Genomic DNA, 14,213 nt, shown 5'->3' with positions numbered 1-14,213 from the left:
CGGGGAGAGGGGGGGATCTGACAGCGGAGGGGGCTGAAAACCTTTAATTCCCAACATCGTGTGGCTCGTTGAGGGCTCGTTGAGCGCTCTAACACGGGCATGGACGAAGGAGGCACATTCCAACCGGGAATACATCCCGGCTCTGCGTTTCCAGCCGTGGGTGACCACGGAGGGGTCCACGCGGGGGGCCGAACGCTCCTGCCGATGCTCCCGGACCACTCGATGGCAGCATTGCTTAAAAATGCGGGAGGAGCAATGGGAGAGCTGGGAAAGGCTCGCTGGGAATGCCATTTCCAACACCCCACCTCGAGCCCCCGACACGTTATTTTGGGGAACCGCCATAAATTTGGGGAAGGGTGAACCCTAAAGGCAAGGACGCCGTGGTTGGGGGTGGGGAGAATTCACCATTCCCAGAGAATCCTTCCCCACTCCCTCCATCCCTGGATTTCTCCAGGCTGGCAGGATCATCCCAAGGATCCAGGCAGGGCTGAGGGAGCACATTTCTGCCTCCTGCCTCAGTTTTCCCATTGGAAAAAGGGAGGCAAAGCCTTTGCAGCTCCTGGAGGAAAGAACCAGCTCTTTTTTCCCTTGGCTGCTGCTGTGCTAGGAGTTGAAATTCAGGCTGATGTCTGGATCCATTGGAATTGGGGCTGATGTCTGGATCAGTAGGAATTGGGGCTGATGTCTGGATCAGTTCGAGTTTGGTGTGGATCAGAGCAGGCTCTGGAAGGGGAATGTTTGTAGTGGCATGTTCAGGTCGTGGGGTGTTGCAATCTGGGGGGAATTTCACACTTCCTTTGTTTTGGAAGAGTTTGCATCGAAAGGAAATCAATCAATCAATCAGTCAATCAATACTAAGACAGAAACACTCCTGAGGAGGAGCAGATGGGTTTATTGCTCAGCAAAAGCAGATTATTGCAAGATTTTGACAGCTCATTAACGCTTGTGGGTCCCTGTGAAGGTGCCAGGGCTGTTCTGGGTGTGAATTCACTGGGCTCTTCCAACATTCCCTTTCCTTCCTTTCCTTCATGAGCATCCTCAGCCCTTCCAGACACACACACAAAGCTTTTGTAACCGGGGCTGGAGCAAACCTTGCCTTTTCCTGTCGTGTTTGCCACAAGGACAGGAACCTCTTCCACTGGAGTTTCCCAGCACAGTCCCCTGGGCTGATGGAACATCAAACGCACACAAAGCCTGCTTGTCTGGGAGGAAAAACTGGGCTGATCCTCCAGGGAACCGCCAGAGACGGTGATTTTCCAGCTTCTGAGGGTTTGGTCCCTCCATCTACCCTGGCCAAGGGCTTGGATCCCATTTCCCTGCTGCATAAAATCGGGTGTGAGCAGCACCAGGAACAGGCTCAAGCTTTGCCACCTCCCCAGGTTGTGGCTGCAGGTCCCAAACCCCCAACAGCCCTTGCAAGAGTTGTTTTTCCTGGCTTTTTTTTTTTTGGCTCAGGTAAAGGCAGCTCTTCAGTCTGGTCCTTCCATCCCAGGATTCCGTGTGACCACGGGGGATGGGCAGCAGGGAGTTGTGGATTTGGGGGGGATGTGCTTTGGGAAGAAAATCTTGAGGGAGTTTAAGGATTTCAGCACTTCGGGATCTAATCCTGAAGTGGGTTTGGGTTGGGGTTTGAAAATCCTGCTTTATAATTAAGTCGACCCACTGATTGCTGCTGTGACTCCAAAGCTGCCCGTGGTGGGAGGAGCCCCCTGGTTTTGGAGTGTGAGAGGAGAAAATAACTGGGAATTACACAAAACAAAACCCAAAACCCACACTAACAACCTAAAACAGGGGTTTGTTTGCTGCTGAGCACCAAGGGATGCCAAGATAAGCACAGAGGGAAAAGGCTGCTCCAGGAGGGGCTGAGAGCAACCTCCTGAAAGAACATCCCAAAATTCTAGTGCTGGCTTTCATTTAGCCCCTGGCTGTAGGTGCTAATTTGCTGATTTAATCCAACCTGTGTTAGTTTTGCTGCTTAATTTAAAGGCAGGTTCTCCCCGGCAACCCTTGGCTTGGCACAAAGTGTTTCCTGCTTAAATTCCTTCTCAATTTTGATTCCCACCTCCCTAAAAGGTGCCTTGGGGGGTTCATGGCAGGGCTCATTCCTCTCCATCCCCTCATCTGCTGTCATTGCTCCCCATGGCTGCTGGAAGGAGGCTCAAACCCAGGTTTAAACTCTCATTTTAGGCTTGGTATGCCCAGCCTAAGCCCCTGTTTTGGCTGTGTGGGTGGGGAACTTGCCTTTGTGCTCTTCAGAAACTTTTGGGAAGTTCAAGTGCCTTTTTTTCCCACTCCAGGTGAAATGTCTCTGCTTTGAGCTTTGGAATTGGGAGTGCAGAAGTTTTGGGCTCTGCAGGGCTTTGATTTGGGGTGCAAAGTGCTGAGTCTTTACCCTGGTGAGGTCTGTGCTGAGACCAACCCCGAACTCAGCCCAGGTTTGCTGCTGCAGATGGATGTGACACCTTTCCCATGGAAAACAGGGCTCTTGAAGGACTCCAGGGAAGTAGTTCCCAGCTTTTGTTTGTGAGGATTGGAAACCATTTGGGTGGGAAAGGCTCTGGAGGCCTCAAAGCTGGGCTGCTCAGAGACTGTTCAGGTCCTGGTCTCAGTGGATTTGAGCTTCTCCAAGGAGGTTCCCTAAAATGTTGGGTCCCTGTTGGAGCACTCTCGTGATCTTGGAGCTGGGAAATTGCCAGTCATTGAATGATTTGGGTTGGAAGGGATCTTAAAGCCCTTCCAGTGCCACCCCCTGCCATGGGGGGTGACCTTCCACCAGCCCAGGTTGCTCCAACCTGGCCTTGGACACTCCAGGGATTCAGGGGCAGCCACAGCTCCTCTGGGAATTCCAGCCCAGCCCCTCCCCACCCTCACAGCCAAAAATCCCTTCCCAATATCCCATCTGTCCCTGCTCTCTGGCAGTGGGAAGCCACTCCCTGTGTCCTGTCCCTCCATCCCTTGTTCCCAGTCCCTCTCCAGCTCTTGGAACCCCTTTAGGTCTCCTCTTTTAAACTGCATCCCACTGGACTTTCCAACCCTGTAACTAGAAATAGTTCAGCAGTTCTCTCTCTATTATATTTATCTATTAGATATTATATTTATTTATTAGACAGAGAGTTCTGTGACTCAAAGCTGTTCATTGTGAGTTTTGTGGCTCAGCAGGAATTTGGTTCTGGTGACTCCTGGAAACCAGGTGAATTTACCAGCGGGGCTGGAAAGTTTCCTGAACACAGAATCCAGGAATCCTTGAGGTTGGAAAAGCCCTCTCAAGGTCATCCAGTCCACCCTGGGCCTGATTCCCACCTTGTCCCCCAGCCCAGAGCACTGAGTGCCACGGCCAGGCCTGCCTTGGACACCTCCAGGGCTGGGGACTCCAAACCTCCCTGGGCATCCCCTGCCAAGGCCTGATCACCCTTTCCAGGGAGAAATTCCATCCCAGGGAGCCACCTCCTCTCTCAGGGGATGTTGGGACAGCAAGTCCTTGGCTCATGGGATAGATCCATTGGCTCCTTTGGGTGGGAAAAGCCCTCTAAGGTCACTGAGTTCACTGCCAAGGCCACCACTGACCCCTGTCCCCAAGTGCCACATCCACAGGGCTGTTCAGTTCCCTCAGGGATGGGGACTCCACCACTGCCCAGGGCTGGACAGCCCTTTCCAGGAAGGAATTTCCCCAATGTCCAACCTGCCCCTCCCCTGGCACAGCCTGGGCCGTTCCCTCTCCTCCTGTCCCTGTTCCCTGGGAGCAGAGCCCGACCTCTCTTCATCTCCCCCTCCTGTCAGGGATTGCAGAGCCAGAAGGTCCCCCCTGAGCCTCCTTTTCTCCAGGCTGAGCCCCCCCAGCTCCCTCAGCTGCTCCTGTAGCCCTGACTCTGCAGTCACACCAGTAATTACAATAACCCAGCGATCCTTCCTGCCTGGGGCTGGGGAAACTCGATCCGGCTGCTGATTGCAGAGAAATTCGGTTTGCAAACACCTCTCGCGGCTCCAGTTATTGCCTGTCACACAAAAAGACAGCGCTGATTCGATCTTCGCGGTGTTTGTGGTTGCAAACCACCCTCTCCCTGGTAAAATCCACTTTGCTGCCTCTCCTTTGCTGTCGATGAATTAACGAGCTGGGTCCTCGACAGCTCATTAAGCCGCTCTCAATTCCCAGGACGTGCTTAATTCATCCTCTCTGCAAGGATGCGATATTAAGTGAGATTCAGACTGGTTTTACCAGAGGACTCCAGAGAGAAAGATGTTTCCTCGCCAAAAACCTCTTTCCGTACAAAACCCGAGCCCTCCGACCCAGGGGAACCTCAGCGAGGCCTGAGCTGCGCAAATAAAAGCAGCACGAAATGCTTTCATCTGACGAATACAATCCTTTCTCGTGCCCTTTTGTGTGCAAAACCGCTCCTGCTTTAATGGCTTTTCCTTTGGGGGTGCGGTTTAATTGCCTGGTGTTGTTCCACCCCAAAAATAACTGCAAAGAAATCCCTCTTTTCTGGGTTTTTTTGGTTGGTTTTTTTTTTTTTTCTGGGTGTTTTTTTGGGGGTTTTTTGGTTTTTTTTTGGCTCCAGCTCTTTTGCTCTGCGATTTCTCGTTGTTGTTTCACGGTGGAGATACTAAAGCTGGGGAGAAACAACATCCCAGGAGATAAAAAGTGGGGAGGGTTATGATGAATTTTTAGGAGAAGGATGTTTGCCGTGTCCATCCCCGATTTTGGAGGAAGCAGGGGGTGGGAGTGGGGAAGGTGCTGAAATTAAGCCCTGAAATTAAGGCTGAACATCCTCAAAAGAGCTGCTGGGGCTCAAGGAAAACCCAGGTTTTGTGTTAAAAAGCCTCCAAATGCAAAGATGAAGGGGCTGGAGATGCAACCCTGGGAGGAATTTGGAGAGGAGCACAAGGCAATCCTTGGAAAGTCTGAGCCTCAAGTGGATAAATCTCGAGGAAATTTGGCCTTGAGGTGTTGTAGCTGAGCTAAACTTCATTTTGCTCCCAAAGCCGGTGGTTAATCTATTTTATCTGTGGTTGTTCCCCCTTTTTTCACCCTCCCCAAAGGCAATTTGGGCCGTTGGCCATAAAAAATGGCAATTTGGGACGGGTTTTGTGAGCAGAGCGAGGGATGTGTTGGCCAAATTGAAAGAGGGCTGAGAAATCGGTTGGAGCATGAAAACCCTGCTCCAAAATCAATAAAAGGGGGGAAAGAGGAATAATTCCTGACAAGGAGCTGATGGGGAGAGAGGAATTAGAGCTGGAATTGGGGATATGAAAAGGTGAGGAGTCGCCTCGGGGCAGATTCTTGTCTCAAGGAGGGAAAAAAAGTGGATTTTTGTAGCTGGAAATTAAATCGTGGGGGGGTTCTTTCTGGTTTTTTTTCCTACTCCGAGTCAGTTCTTGGAAGACAGAAGGAAATTGAGGTGATGCTCAGAAGGCAGAAGGGCCTGGGGCAGTAAATGATTTAATTAATGAAGGTTTGCAGCGTTTGGTTCTGTTCAATTAAAAGTCTGATGAAGTTCTTGGTGCCTGGGGGGGACAATTTTGCTCCTGATGCTCCCAAGCTGCTCTTTCCCGGTGTTTGGAGTTTATTGATGTTTTCTCTTTATCAGAGGCCATGAAGGGTGTGACATGGACACATCTGTGGGATTTGGGGGCCAAAGCTGTTCTAAATTTCCAGGAAAAGGAGTTATGAGCTGTTTTAACCCATCACTGAGGTGGAGGAGGAGCACCAGACCCTGGACAAGACCTGGGATGGGTAATGGTGTCACCAAGAACTCAGGGATGAGTCCAACTCCAGCACTGCTTTTAGGATTAGGAAGCAGCATTCCTTTATTCCCAGTGCTGGGTGCTCATCAGGTCAGTCCCCAAACACACCCACTCTCAAAACTCTCAATTTACACAATACAGAAATTAACGTTCAGTGGCTATAAAGCAAATCATTATCTTCATTAATCAGTATTCTGTCCTCTATTATCATGGATTTCTCACTCCTCGTGTTAATTAGCCCACATTTTCAGTCTCTTCATTATCTTTTTCCCGGACAAGGGAGGGTTTCAGTACAACTCTGAATTGTCTTGGTGTCTTCTTTATCTCAAAAAAGTCCTTGTGGTCCATAAATCCTGCATTCCTTATGTCCAATCTCAGCAATATATATATATATATTTATAATATATAACGTGGTTTATGCCTCCCCCAGGCTTGGCTCATTGAAGCACGTCAAGGCTGGTTTAGCCAAATTTAATTTCCCCAAATTTAGTTGTTTGCCCAAACTGTGTTCCCACAACAGCAGCTGATGACAGAGCTGGCTGAGTGCTGGAAAATCAGAGTGCTCAATATCAATTAAAATAATAATTAGAAGAGTTATTAGGAATGTTATGTCCTCTCCAACGATGGGTGCAGAAGGGGGATGTGATGCAAGCTCGGATCTAATCATGGAATTACGAGATGCTTCGCCTTGGAAGGCACCTTGAAGACCATCTCATTCCAGCGACCTGCCACGAGCAGAGAACTTACTGCTGGCGTTTCATGGAGAGGATATTTCAACCAGGAAAAATCTTCTTTTCGGTGCCGCTGGGAGGACAAACCTCCCGGGCTTGGTTTTGGCCCCGTCGGGAGTTGACTCAGAGCTCCCAAAGCCTCTGCTCGTCAGCGCTGCCTCCCCGCGATGAGATCCTGCTCGTTCGCAAGCGCTGGCCTTTGGTTTAATGAAATGACGGGCTCGTTCCGGGCCGGCAGCGCCTGCCAAAAGCGCTGGAAATGAAGATTACGCGGAGATGATCCCGAGCGCCAACAGCCCCCCCCGCTCGGGAGGCTCGGCGCAAATGAAATGAGCTCGCCTAAATTGGATGATTGCTCGGAGCGATTTAAATCCAAATCCATCTTACCGGGGTTGCCTCGCTTTTTTATTTATTAATTTATTTATTTATTTATTTATTTATTTATTTATTTATTATTTTTCTTTTTGTTTTCCTCCCCTCCTCTTGGTTTTTTTTTGGGGGGTGTTGTTTGCTCCAGGATGGTGAGGTTTCCAAGCAATTAACGCCTCGTTACCTCGGAGCGTTGAGGTGATGTCTTAGCGGTGAAGATGATGGGGGGGGTGGGGGTGGTTTAGAGTCCCCAGGTCTTGCTACGAGGGAAATTTAGGGATAATTGAACTGGGAAATGCGGGGATAATTTTGGCATCCGGGTCCTGTGCAAATATCTACTCAAAGCACGTCATTCCTGAGCGCTTTGATCCTCGCCTTGGATGCTTGGGGTGATGCTGAGACAGGGAGGGCAAACAGCTCAAAGCTCGTGGGAAGTCTCCCAGTCTTCTGGGAGGGGAATTTAGGGATAATTCGGGCATTTAGGGATAGATTTGGCACCCAGGATCCCTTGTTCCATGCTCTTCCCTGAGCACTTTGATGGGACGTCACAGAGGTGGAGGAGAAACAACACAAAGCTCTTGGAGGGATGTGGAATCTCCAGGCCTTGCTGTGAGGGAAATTTAGAGATGATTTGTGCATTTAAGGATAATTTAAATGGGAAATTTAGGGATAATTTTGGCCTCCAGGCTCCCTGTAAATACCTTGCTCCGTGCTCTTCCCTGAGCACTTTGATGGGATGTCACAGAGGTGGAGGAGAAACAAGAGAGAGCTCTTGGAGGAACGTGGAATCTCCAGGCCTTGCTGTCATGGAAATGTAGAGATAATTAGTGCATTTAGGGATAATTTAAATCAGGCGTTTAGAAATAATTTAGGGATAATTTAAGTCGGAAATTTAGGCATAATGTAAATCGGAAATTCAGGGATAATTTCGCCACCCGCAAAAATATCTGTCCCACCTGCGTCTCCCCTGCAGCTCGATTCCCAGGAATCCAGCCTGATTTCATTCCTTTGGACGAGAAGAAGTGTTGTGGGTTTTTTTTTTGAGCAGGGTTTACTTCACTGCTGGCCGACACCCTGCCCGAATTCCCACAAAAAAACTTCTTCCCGCTGCGTGACCGTGTTGTTTTTTTTGGTTTTTTTTTTTTTTTCCTTCTGGATGTGCCAAACCCCGCCAGTTATAAATAGAGTCACGAAATCCCGGGATTCCCTCCTTAAAAAGCGTTTCCCGAGGGCGTTTGAGGCGCTGCCAGGTTCGAGCAGCGCCGGGGGTTGTTGTCAGACAAGCGCCGCTGTTTCCCCCCACAGGGGTTGGGCTTTGATGTGATTTCTGCTCCTAAAAGAGCCGCTGCTCGGGCTGTTTTCCAAAGGGAAACGTTGTCCTTGGAAATGCTGGCGCTGGGGTGGGAGAGGAGGTGCCTGGAGGTGAGTTGGCATCTCCTGCTTCCTTTCTTTTAGGGTTGTTGGCGTTGTTATCCCCCAAATTCCTCCCCCAGTCAAAGGTCTCAGGTGCTCGGAAGGGGAGATGTCCCCACATCCCCCAACCCACCTCAAGTGCCCCCAGTACCCCTGAAGTCTCCCAAAATCCCCCCAAACCCCCTCAATATCCCCCAACCCACCTCAAGTGACCCCGGTATCCCTGAAATCTCCCAAAATCCCCCTCAATACCCCTGGGCAAAGGATCTTCTTTGTTCCCAAATCCCCCCAAAAGGCTCCCAATTGTCTGGGGACCAACCCTCCCAAATCCCCCAATATCTCCCTTAAATCCCCCAAATCTCACCAACCCCACCAAATGTCCGATTCCCCCCAAGATCCCCCCAAATTCCTCTCAACCTCCTTAATTGTGTCCCCTCAATACCCCTTAGAAAAGGTCCCAGGTGTCCAGGGGGGTCCCCAAATCCCCCCACTCCCACCAAGAACCCCCAAAATCTCCCTTAACCCCTCCAAATCCCTGCAAAGTCCTCCCTCTGACTCCCCAGAATTTCCCCAAATCCCCAAAACTTCACTTCAAGACCTTCCAAATCCCCCTGAGCTCCCCCCAAAATCTCCCCCAACCCCGCCAATACCCCCCAAAAGAGGTCCCAGGTTCCTGGGGAGGGAGGGGTGTCCAAGAAACCCCACTGTGTCTCGAGTGGGAGTTTGTGGCTTGAATGTCTGGAAGAAAAACGTCTTTAAATTACAAATTTCCTGCCCTGGGGGAGGAAAAAAAAAAAAAAAAAAGGTAAAAATGAACTTTTCCCTGGGGATTTGCAGCGTGATTTCACATCCTGATGTCGCAAAAGGCAGCAGAGGAAATGCTGGGGGGGCTCTGCAGGGCAGGGTGGTGACAAAAAGGACCTCGATGGCACCTCGGGAGGGCCCCCAGGCTCTGCCTCCTCCTCTCCCTGCCAGGAGGAAGGGCTTGAGGAGATAATTGTATCCACCAACTGTCCGGATGGATCCATCTCCCAAAGGCAGGGGATGGAGAAGCCCTTAATTATTCCCGTGGGTTTGGAGTCGTGGGAAGCCTCCTGGGATGGGTGAGGATGGAAGGAGGGGGGTGGAAGCAGCCAGGGGAGGGTTAGGGATGGATTTACAGCACACACAGATATCAGTTTATGTTTTCCACTTCAGTTTTGTCTCGGGAGGGAGCACAGGTGGTGGATAATCCGTGATTTTGGGGTCCCTTTGGGCCACACTGGGGGTTGGGGCAGGAGAGCTGCTGTGTCCTTGGCCAAACCTGCCTTGATTTGCTCTGCATCTCGTTGGATTTTTGGGGTTTCTTCTGAAATTTGGGGGTTTTCCCCTGTGGCTGCTGGGACAGAAGAGCCATGTGGGAGGAGTTCCAGCTGGAAAAATCCACTTAGGGTAAAATATGACTGTAGAGGAGAACAACTGCTGGACAAGCCCATCCAGCAGCAGTTCAGGATTGAGCAGGGAGTCTGGAATTCATTCCAGCCCTTGCTTTAATTTTGGGAAAGAGGGTTTTGCCAGGTCAGGCACCTCATACGAAGAGCCGAGCTTGCAGGCTGTGTTTTATCCAGCAAGGTTTGATTAGTGCTGACATAGATGACTTGCAGCTCTAATTAATCTTAATAGCTGGATTCTCATCCAGCTGGTCATTAATGGCAATTAATACTCCCCCTGGTGCTTCCCCAGATCAACTTCTGATTTAATACAGATCAACCTCTGATTTAATACAGATTAAATCCGTGATTCAACACTCAACAGCAGTTTTCTCTCCAGAACCCATTTTCCTCCTTATTGGGGATTTCATCTCTGACAGCACAACTAAACATATGTTTGGAGTGTTTATCCAGAGGCTTATCAGGATTTGATGTCTCTTGGCTATGGATTTATAAAACCTTCAGTGCTCTCGTTATTCAAAAAGCCCCAGTCGAGGCTCTGGGCCACCGGTGCTCTCAATCTGTACTGGTTTGCACTGGGAAAAGCTGGTGGAGTGGCTGCTTGGGTGACTCATTTTGGGTTTATCCCTCCTGCCTCAGCCAGGTTATGTTTTCCAAGCTCTGTCTGCAGATTTAATCTGTGTTTTTTCCAGCTGTGGGAGGACTGTCCTCGTGGCAGATCCATTTGCTGCAGGGATGCAGAGCAGGGAGGCTCCTCCTAAAGCAGCTGGGGCAGTTTTGGGGTGTGAGAGGGGGAGGAAAAAGCCTTGAAGAAACAAAGCTGAGTTAAATATTTAAGGCTGGAATTCACCTCTGGGTGATATCCGAGTGTTAAGCCAAGGATTAAAGCTGGAAGGTGGATCCAGGTCCTGCTTCAGATCCTCCAGGTGTGCGAGGTGCGAGGGTTTGGAGGCAGCAGGATTGCTGTGAGGAGGATAAATAATTATTTTGGGGGCTGATTCCAGGTGTTATTCTGTGGCACAGACTCTCTCCAGCCTGTGTGAACCCACCCACCCACCAGGGGAGCCAAGACCGAGCTCTCCTCCCACCTCACCTTCACTCGGCAGAAGGAACCGGGGCCTTTTCAGCTGCCTGCAAGCAGCAGGTCTGCAATTAAATCCATTTATTCTGCATAAAAAAAAAAAAATAGTGGTTTTAAAAATAACAAACTGCTGCAATCTGGATGGCTTTCCCCTCCCTGGAGCTGGGGATGGACAGAGGCTGCAGGAAGGTGACGCTGGAAGGACTATTTTTAGCAATAAGCTCCGTCCAAATTCCCTCACGCTTGGCCTGGAACTCTCTCACAGCGTGACCGACACGTTAAGGAAGCAGCAAGCGAGGGATTGAAATGGTTTTATACATTTATTGGGGAGAAATTGGAGCTGGCTGTGGTGGCATCTGTGGCTTGGTGTGCTTTCTGTTCTCCTGAGGGTGTGAGGGGGTTCCTGGGCAAGGTATTTGTATTTTCTGGTGCCTCAGATGCTTTTCATTGCCTGGGAATCACATCCTCCCCTCCTCGCCCTAAACTCTCTTTTCAGCTACAGCCACTTGGCCTGAAATACAATTAAAAAAAAAAAAAAAATCAGAATATAAATGTCAGGGTGACCCACAGGGTGTTTCTGCTCTTTGATGTATCACCATTCAACACACACACAAAAAATCTGGTTTTTTGGCTGCACTTCAAGGCATTGTTTGTTCCTGCCAGAACTGAAGCTGCATTTCTGCTGTAAATAATGTGGGAAACACTTCTGTAAACACCTCGCAGTTGTTTATCTGGGTGTTTGCAGCACGCAAAGGTGCTTTTGGTGACCACTCAGGGCTTCCTGCTTATTCCTGGGGCTCCAAAATCAAGAGTTAAAACAACCTCCAAGGTGTGGTAAAGACCTTGTGCTGGCTCCAGCTGGGAGCAGAAGCTCACAGGGTTCTGTGGTGGCTTTTCTACACTTGTCTGGTGATGGCCCGAGGCAGAAAAGCTTTTAAATCCGTGTTTTTGGAGCAGAAAACTCAGCAGAGGGTTTATTTTGGCTGTTGTGTGGGTTTGCTTTGGTTCTCAAGCTCCATAATGGTCAAAAAGCTGGTTCATGTCTGGTTTTCCCTGCTCTCCATCCTTATTAAATGAAAAATAATTAAAATTGTCACCACTGCATTTGAGACATGAGGCTCAGCTCCAGAACATGGATAATACCTTAAAAAAAAAAAAAAAAGCCCTTTTTTTAAAGCAATTGAAGTGACATTTCTGCTTCTGGGTCTCAAGTGCCTGGGAAATGGGATGGTTTTGGTAGAGGGAGTGATTAAAGCAGTTATTAAGTGTTATTAGAGGGACATAAATGGATTTATCCCTGGATTTGGCCCATGGGGCTGCTCATCATCTCCATGGAACTTCCTGGAGATCCCCTGGAGACTCCTCCTTGCTGAGCTGGGCATTGATAACGAGTTCCCTGAGCCCTGAGATTGTCAGGAGGGAATTTTTCAGATCCCTGGGTTCTGGAAGGGCTGGGAATGGGATCAGGGCTGGACCCCTGAGCTGAGCAAAGCTGGTTTAGCAGCAGGGCTGGAAATCAGGCTGGAGTTTGAGGGGAAAAACCAGGAGCTGTTGAGGAACTGGAGCCAGAGGCTCCCAATGGAGGGGAGTTGTTGCTTTAGAGGGTTTGGGGTTGGTTTTATGATGGGGTTGGGTTAGTCCAGGCTGAGAAGGAGCTTGGAAGGGTCCTGTATTTCTCCCTCCACGGATTTTCTCCAACTCCCAGGCCCTACTTGAGCAGTTTAACCCTTTCATGGAGCAGCTGAGTGGCCAAATATCTCCTCAATTATCTGCTGGGATTTGCTGCAGGGAGAAGCAGCTCCCTCTGCAGCCTCCTGACGTCACCCAGTGACGGCTCAATCCATCCTGGAGCCGAGTTTTGGCTGGAAAAAGCCAAGCAAATCCCACGGGGAACATTCAGGGATGAGATTACAGCTGCTTGATTGTCCTGGCTCCCGTTCTGGGGCGAGACTTAACAAAGCTTGGGGACTTCCAAGACGTTCTTGGGTTTAAAAAAGGCAATTTGCACCATTTAAGCAGAGGAAAAACAAACAAACAAACAAACAAACACAAAAAACCAATGAACAGGGAAAATACGTGCTCAGAATAATTTGGGGATAATCAAACCCATCCTGAGAAGGGAGGGAAGGTTGTTTTTTCTCCTCAAGCTGCTGGATGATTTCTGCAGCCCCCAGGGCTTTATTGAGTGTATTTGGCCAGGTATCTCATTAAACCCCAACAGCAGAGATGAAATCTGAGCCCAGCAGGGAGAATGGGGGACAGCAGGAAAATTGCAGCACATCCCTCCCCTTTTCCCAAGTGGAGATTTGGATCTGGATCCCCCCCCCCAGACAACAGGGGTGAGGTACAGAGCGGTTATTTTTAGTTCTTAGCTATTTTAATTTCAGTTATTTTTAGGTTTTAATTCTTTTTAGCCCTGGAAAGCCATGGGATGAGTTTTTTATTTGCTGTGGGTTAATGAGGGAGGATTTGTAATGGAAAGAGCTGCAGTGACTCAGGGTTTGGGGAATTATTTGGGGCCAGTGGGTTTTACCCACTTGCAGGGAACAAACTTGCAGAGAAAATGGGATCAAATTCCTGTTTTCTTGAGTTGTGTGAACTATTAAATAATTTTTTAAGAGCCTGGAAAAATCTGCCAAGGATGAGCCACAACTTCATTTTCAGCTACAGCTTCTCTGCTGGCAAAGCCCAATTTTGGGGGCCACAAGCCCAGCAGTGTCTGTAGCTTTTGGCACTGCCAGCTGAAATTTTCAGGGATATTTTGCCCTGATCAGGGTCTCTCAGGTGCCCCACCAGGTCTGTGTGATGGGTTTTTTAACCCAGCTGAGCTCTCTGTGATTTTATCCACATGCACCACGTACGTGACCTGAAAGGAGACACTAAAATAGTTAAAAATGGAGGGAAATGGGGAAAAACCAAAGCAGTGTCCCCGGGGAATGAGGCATTTGGGAGCTGCCAGGAAGGAGGGAGAAGCTCTGGGCACGTCCAGACCTTGGGAATAGCAGTGGATTATACAGAATAACAGGAATTGCTGTCCTGCCTTCCCTGAGGAGAGTGCAGGGCTGGGACTGTGCAGGGGAGGTCAGTGCTTCCCAAAGGGGGGATAATGTGGATTTCTGGAGCACTGCTGTGTCCCAGGCCATTAAAAGTGATGCTCTGCAGATGGATCCACACCCAGCAAGATGCTGGAGTGGAGAGTGAGCAATTCCCTCCTCTCCACATCCCTTTTTTCCCCGTGGTGTGATGCCAAGGCCTGGCTCTTCCCAGCCCTGCTCCCCGTCCTCCTCATGTAATCAGTGTTTTACAAATCAGAAAATTGCTCTTTAATGCTCTGGTTTTATTCCTGCTCATCATCTCCCAGCTCTGCCTGCTCATTATCCCAGCTCCTCGGAGCGATTCCTCCTCCCAGCCTCCTGCTGCTCACTTTGTTCCTCGGAGCAGATCCAG

At 49.6% G+C, this 14,213-nt stretch overlaps 1 protein-coding gene across 1 annotated transcript in view; it reads left to right on the top strand.

Annotated features, from left to right (window-relative positions):
* The window catches only part of LOC126645371 (tetraspanin-15-like), a 52,764-nt gene that overhangs the window by 264 nt on the left and 38,287 nt on the right, over nt 1-14,213 (top strand). The window lies entirely within an intron of this gene.

This window comes from Myiozetetes cayanensis, unplaced genomic scaffold (genome assembly GCF_022539395.1).
Source record: "Myiozetetes cayanensis isolate MyiCay16 unplaced genomic scaffold, myiCay2020 scf30, whole genome shotgun sequence".
Lineage (NCBI taxonomy): Eukaryota > Metazoa > Chordata > Aves > Passeriformes > Tyrannidae > Myiozetetes > Myiozetetes cayanensis.
Note: the sequence above shows the minus strand (reverse complement) of the source record. Positions and strands in the feature narration are given on the sequence as shown.